This window comes from Mesoplodon mirus (assembly GCF_964341445.2).
Source record: "Mesoplodon mirus genome assembly, chromosome: 9".
NCBI lineage: Eukaryota > Metazoa > Chordata > Mammalia > Artiodactyla > Ziphiidae > Mesoplodon > Mesoplodon mirus.
The window spans coordinates 62,857,975-62,865,147 of NC_138985.1; positions in this window are offsets into that span (position 1 = coordinate 62,857,975).

Sequence of the window (7,173 nt, forward strand, 5' to 3'; positions counted from 1 at the left end):
TTATTGGTTCACTGTGCTGTACACCTGAAACTAACACAACCATACTCCAATAAAAATTTTCTTTAAAAAAGGGAAAAAAAGAATGAACTGTGGGGGGAGGGTGATATGGGTAAAGGGGATCAACTGTATGGTGACAGGGAGAAACTAAATTTTTGGTGGTGAGCAGGATGCAGGCTACACAGAAGGGCAAATATAATGCTGTGCACACGAAACCCATACAATGTTATAAACCAATGTTACCTCAATAAAATATGAATTAAAATATAAGAATAGATTTGTTCGTGTTCGTCTCTTTCTTTTGGCGTATTAACCTTCAAAACACAGTAACGCTTGCCTTTATTAAGTCAGCACTGCTGCCCATGACTGTCAGCTACTGGTCCACAACATGATAAGAAGAGGAAGTCAAAGGATGTGTTTGTAAACTTTCATTGCTATTGATGGACTGATTTTTATATCCATTTAATCTAATAAAAATCAAATCCAGAATGTGAAAGTCTTCCAGACCTACTTTCTTTTTCAACAAATAAATGGCAAGGGGTAAAAAGGGATGCAGAAACTGCCAGAGAGGAAAAAAAAATTATATAAACATTAAGCAAGTGCAATATTTGGACCTTGTTTAGATTCTGATTTAAACAAATTGTAAAAAGACATGTTTTAGATAAGTGGCAAATTGAACATGGACTGATCATTAAATGGTATTGTTGATATTATTAATTATTATAATGGCAATGTATTTATGAAAAAAGTCACTAGCCATTAGAATATGCTCTGAAGAATTTATGGTACCTGGTATTTGTTTTTAAAATAATTTAGAAAAAGAAGTGGAAAGATAGAGGAAGTAACATTGCAAAATGTTGATAATTGTTGTAGCTGGATGATGTATACATGGCATTTTATATGCTTTTCATTTTCTACTTTTTTTAAATTACCATGATAAAACTTTTTTTAATCTAAAAAAACAACCCTCTGGACTTGTATTTTTTAATTTTTATGTTTCATTTTTCTAGTAATTTATTTTTATTGTATTTTTAAAAAGTATCTCTCTGAATCATTCCAAAAATTTTTAAAAAGAACATAACTTCACCCAAAGATAGAAAACAGAAAAAACAAAACCACAACAAAAAACGTAGATGCAGGGATATGGAGGTTTGGTTTGGTTTTCTTTTATTTGTAAAGGAGAAGTTTTGACAAAAATTATGCCAGAGAGATTAAGACAATTTCTTGCAGCATTTTTTTTTTTTACCTTTTTATTTCCCTCCTCCACTCCAGTTTTGCTTTCAAGTGTAGGCAATTTGCTCTAGCATCAACATTATTGGGTAAAATATTTATATTGCTTCTATGGGCTTTAATGAAACAGATTTTAGAGTTTCTTTTCATTTTATTTCATTTGTTAATCATCTCAACAACGTTCCTTTAATTTTTCACACATGCACATATTTTTAATAGTGGCTTTAGGCCTTAACTAGAGCCAATTTCATATCCTTGGAATGACAGTGGTAATTGGTTGCTTATCTCTTTTTCCACTCCTTCCATAGATTTATCCATACCCAATGAGTGTCAATTGCAAAACATGGTCTTTGTCAAGCTTTCTTTACATAAGCTTTCCATGGTTTAGAACTGAACTAATGAAAAAATTTGTGCAATCAAGAGACTATACTCCCAACACTACCACATCAACTTAATGACAGAAGCAAACAGGCATACATGTTGTTTTCCCCTGGTCTCCACCCTGTGTATTGCCACAGCTGTCTGTATGTGATAAGAATATTCAGGGAGCAAAGAAAAATAATAAGTAAGGATGGCCGTCCATTTTCAACCCCATGAAATAATCACGTTCTTTACGGCAGGAACAAATTCTTATTGTAACAATGACAAGGAGAAGTTGGATTCCTAAGGAAACAACTAAGAAAAACACCCTGAATTGGAAGATCCTAATATAGGGGAATTCAGATTAAAATCTGCCTATAACTTTTTTCCCATTTTGTTTAAAAGATACTGTGGATTGTCTTTACCCTTGAACAGAGAAATATATTGTCTTTGAGTTATAATTAAAGGGGCTCCTAAAAGGCAATTCTTTACTATTGGCAATAAAGACTGAACTGCTGGTACTCACAACAACGTGGATGAGTTTCAGACACCAAAGAGTACATATAATATAAATTCATTTATATGGAGTTCTATAAAAAAACTAATCAATGCTGAAAAACATCATCATAATGGCTACATACTGAGTATGAAGGGTAGAAGTAGGTATTAACTTAGAAAGAAAAGTTCTGGATTCACAGTAATATTCAATATATATATATTTTTTTTTGGAGGTACGCGGGCCTCCCAGTGTTGTGGCCTCTCCCACTGTGGAGCACAGGCTCCGGATGCGCAGGCTCAGCGGCCATGGCTCACGGGCCCAGCTGCTCCGCGGCATGTGGGATCTTCCCGGACTGGGGCACGAACCCGAGTCCCCTGCATCGGCAGGCGGACTCTCAACCACTGCGCCACCAGGGAAGCCCAATATTCAATATCTTGATAGGGGTTTGGATTACACATGTCTATGCACCTGTTAGATCTCATCAAGTGCTACCCTTAAGATGTATGCATTTCCCTATAGGTTAAATTTACCTTAAAAATGGAAACATAAGTGTAGAATCAGTTAATTATATGCATGCTGAAGTGTCTAGGGTGAAGTGTACAGGTGCAGAGAATGCTCTGTGGGTTTATAAGAGCCTCACTCCAGGCTGTAGTGAAAGAAACAAGATTAAAATTTTTACTAATGACAAGCACTTACCAGTGCTTTCCTTTTCTTCCGCACAGCTCAGCCTAAATGTTTCAGATTTCAGTTCATAATCTTAAATCTGCTTTCATGGGATAATGTTCTATTGAGGAATATGCAAAAGGAATAAGATGGTTGGCCCTCTTTGACACTCAGAAGCAGGAAAAATCTCATAATAATGATAATACTGGCGAAAGCCCTGAGTATCTATTTTGAAATTTCTCTATAAAATTTCCCATGAGCATTTGTCTTCAATTTCATTGTGTTACTGCATGCTTTATTTGGGCCAGACGTAATATGATAATTAATATTCAAACTTTGCAGCTGTCTGGGAAGGAAGGAGGACATCACCCTTTAATTCTACAACTGCTATAACGGCTGCTACAGCAGTTCACCATTCCTGAGTTTCAGCAAAATAAAGATTCTATACAGAGATTATTGTCTCTTAGTTTTCAAATGTCATTTTTGATGGTTCCTATAGCATATTTTTGAATTATACTTTTTAGAAGTTACTAACAGGCAGAGCCTAGTGGCTTATGATTCTCTTTTCTATAACAGCCAAGGGAACATTAATATCAGTAGTAGAAAGTAGCAGATAATGTTAACACACAGAATGTCACCTATGTAAATACACCATTTCCCAACTGTATATACTTTCTACTACTGTCTTGAATTTTTGCATTACCTCTATTATTATTTACTGAATTTTTCTGTGACTCAATATATTTAATTCAGTAATAATTATTTATTAATTGTTTATTATTAATTCAATTAATAATAAATAATTTTATTTATAAAGAAAATGTTATCACTATGGTTCAAGTGGGAAAAGTGAATCTTTTTCAAATATGCACTAAGATAAACTTATAACTACTGTGATAGACAGCTTTGAAAGATGGCCCTAGTGATCCCCACCTCCTTATGTACATGCCTTTATGTAATCCCCTCCCCTTAAGTGTGGACTGGAACTCATGACTTGCTTCTAATGATGAGGATAAGTACAGCAAATGTGATGGGATGTAACTTCCATGGCACTCGGGCTGCTCCCTGACTGGCACAATTAAATCTGAACTATTAGGGGTGAGATCCCCCATTAGGGGTATTTTTAAAGGTCTCTAGGTAATTCCAATGTGCAGCTAAAGTTGAGAAACACTACCCGAATTTTAGGACTGCCCCAGGGAATGGCCCTTGGACCTTCTCTTCTATCAAACATTATTTCTCTAGTAATCTCACCAGAGACTTTCAATACCATCTAGGTGCCTGAAACTTCTTTCTATATATCTAAAAGCCCAGCACGGATTTCTCCCTTCAAATCTAGACTCCTATACCCAACTACCAACTCAGCTGGATACTAATGATATTTTTATTATATTTAATTATTATTGTAAAACTGAACTACTGACCCCACTCCAAAATTTGTTCCTCCATTATCTTCCCCTCAGTAGTTGGCAACCCCACCCTTCAAATACTCAAGGGGAAAAATTGTATACTTCACATGCCATCTGTTAGCAAATCCCGTTGGTTCTATTTTTAAAATATATCCAGAATTCAACCTTCTCCTGTACCTCCACTACTACCACCCAGGTCCAAGCTGCCATCATAGCTCACCTAAAATATACAAAAGCCTCTTAACTGCCCCAAACACTTCCTTTCTTATCCTTACAGTCCAAGATTCACCCAGCAACCAGAGCAGTTCTTTTAAAATATGATAGATTATTTCACTCACGAGATCAATGATTCCCGCTCTCACCAAGGGTAAAAATGAAAGTCATTAGAGAACTATGAGGCCCCATAATCTAATTTTCCCAACTATGACCACTCTGATTTCATCTTCTATTACACACTCCAGCCTCACCAGCCAACTTGATGTGCAACAAAGTGCCAGTGTCACTGCCACCTCAGGGCCTTTGCACTACATGACCATACGGCCTGAAAGGCTCGTCCTGCAGAAATCCCTGTGTGCATTTCCTTATTGTCTTCTAACCTTTGCTCAAATGTCACCTTCTCAGTGTGAAGATTTCCCAGACCCTATTTTAAATTGCACCCCCTCCCTTCACATACTCCTTCCTTATTTAGTTTTTCTTAATAGTCCTTATCACTATTTAAGCACACATACACAAGTGCAAACACATGCAGATATGCATATACACACGTGTGTATACACACACGCGTACGTACACATTAATATAACTGTCTGCCTCTGACCACAAGAAGGTAAGCTCCTCAAGGGAAGAAATTCTTGCCTGCTCTGTTCATTATCAATTTTGTTCACAAGAACAGTGCTTGACATAGAATAATCACTCCACTAATATTTGCCCATTTCTGTATGAATTTTTAGGGGTAAATATTGTTTTCAGAAGAAATGTGTGATATACATGTTTTACCATTTTCCTAAAGAAAAGCAATTATATAAACCTTAGAGGGGAAAAGGTGCTTTATAATTTAGAGATAAAGTATTTTATATTTTACTTAGAATTCTTCATGAGTTTTTATTAAGCCTTTCACCTGAGGCTGTGGCCTTAGGCCCCGTGAACTCGTTTTCACGGATGTACTATATTATATTCCTCTGCCACAGATTACATTGCTAGGGCCATCCATGGAATCAGGCATAAAAATAAATCTATATAAATGTTTAATTATGGACAGCTTCTCATTCCTGTCCTGTGAAATACATGTTTTTGTACAGTGAAGAAAAACGGTAACAGCCACATGCTTTATTATTAATCACCATCGATCTTTCTGGGCTCTTTCCTCATCAGAAACATCATTTCTCAACCTAATGTGGTTGTACTCCAAGTAACTGAACCAGCGCCTAAAAACCACTGTTACTTTTCTAGTTATAATCTTTAAAAATTACCTATTTAAATTTCTACCAAGCTATCAGCTAAGTACCAAGAGGGTCTGTTTCTTGTCCATTTAAATGGATTTTCTCATTCTGTAAATTGATGTTTAATGAGGACATAAGCTTCTTTTTTGTCTGAAAAGCAAATTCTGTGATAGAATGCTGTTGCTAAAAATCCATGTTAAAACACAGTTAAGTGGTAGTTTGCATTGATATGTTAGAGAAAATTATTCCAGGATAAATGGTTCTGAATAAAAGAGGTTGACAGAACGACTGTATCTTCGCCTTGAATCTGAGGCAAAGAGGCATCATTTCTAATATGATAATGGCTACAATTTAGGTAATGCTTAAGATATGCCAGGAACTTCACACATATTTACTCATATACACCACACAATATCCTGTGAGATGGGTCTTATTATCCCACCTTATAATAATAAGAAAAACAAAACAAAAACAAAAACAAGACTTGCCAAGATCACACAACTTCTGTGATAGCAAGATTCCAACAAGTTTTCTTTCCAAAACTAATCCCCCTTAGGCACTCCACTGTGTTGATTCCATTGTCAAAATACAACAAATAATTCAAAAAGAGGTAAGGACAGACTTGCTTATTCAAAGTAAAATGTATGACTATGCTGTTACCAGAAATATTTGGACCAAAAGCTCCCCACTCATGAAAATATTTTCTGAGTCTCTGCATAATTCAGGTTGCCACAATCCAAGTAAAATCAGCCTTGAACTTGGTCACCATTTCAAATCAGCTACTTTGATATTTTGCAAAAGGCAGAGGTTCTCCATTTGTAGGGACAGTGTCCTCATCAAGATGCTTTCAGACCGTGGGTATGATTTTTTTTTTTTTTTTTTTTTTTTTTTTTGCGGTACACGGGCCTCTTCACTGTTGTGGCCTCTCCCGTTGCAGAGCACAGGCTCCGGACGCGCAGGCTCAGCGGCCATGGCTCACGGGCCCAGTCGCTCCGCGGCACGTGGGATCCTCCCAGACCAGGGCACAAACCCGTGTCCCCTGCATCGGCAGGCGGACTCTCAACCACTGCGCCACCAGGGAAGCCCTTCCTTATTCTTTATTCTATAAAAGTTTCCTGCCTTCTGCTCCATTTTGCAGTCCTCTGGACCCTTGAGAAAAGAGACTGCCCACTTCACGAAGTGCTGAATAAAGTCTGTATCACCTAAATTGCCTGTTTCTTTAACTGAAGTCTAGTTGATTTACAATGTTGTATTAGTTTCTGCTGTACAGCAAAGTGACACAGTTATACTAAATTGTCTTCTTTAATTGCTTTTAACAAAAGAGAACTCTGAGGTAAGTATGGGTAATATCCCACCTTACAGATAAAGAAACCAAAATAGCTTATCTAATTTTACACAGCAAGAAATTTGAACTGAGGCTGTCTGACTCCAGAGCCGAGTAATATACTATACAATAATATACTATACATATTCATCTTACCCAGAATTATATTCACAGTGTCTGTGAATATAAGAGGCTAGTAGGGATTTAATAAAGATCAACTGAAAACATTAATGACAGAGGCAATGTCTGTACCAT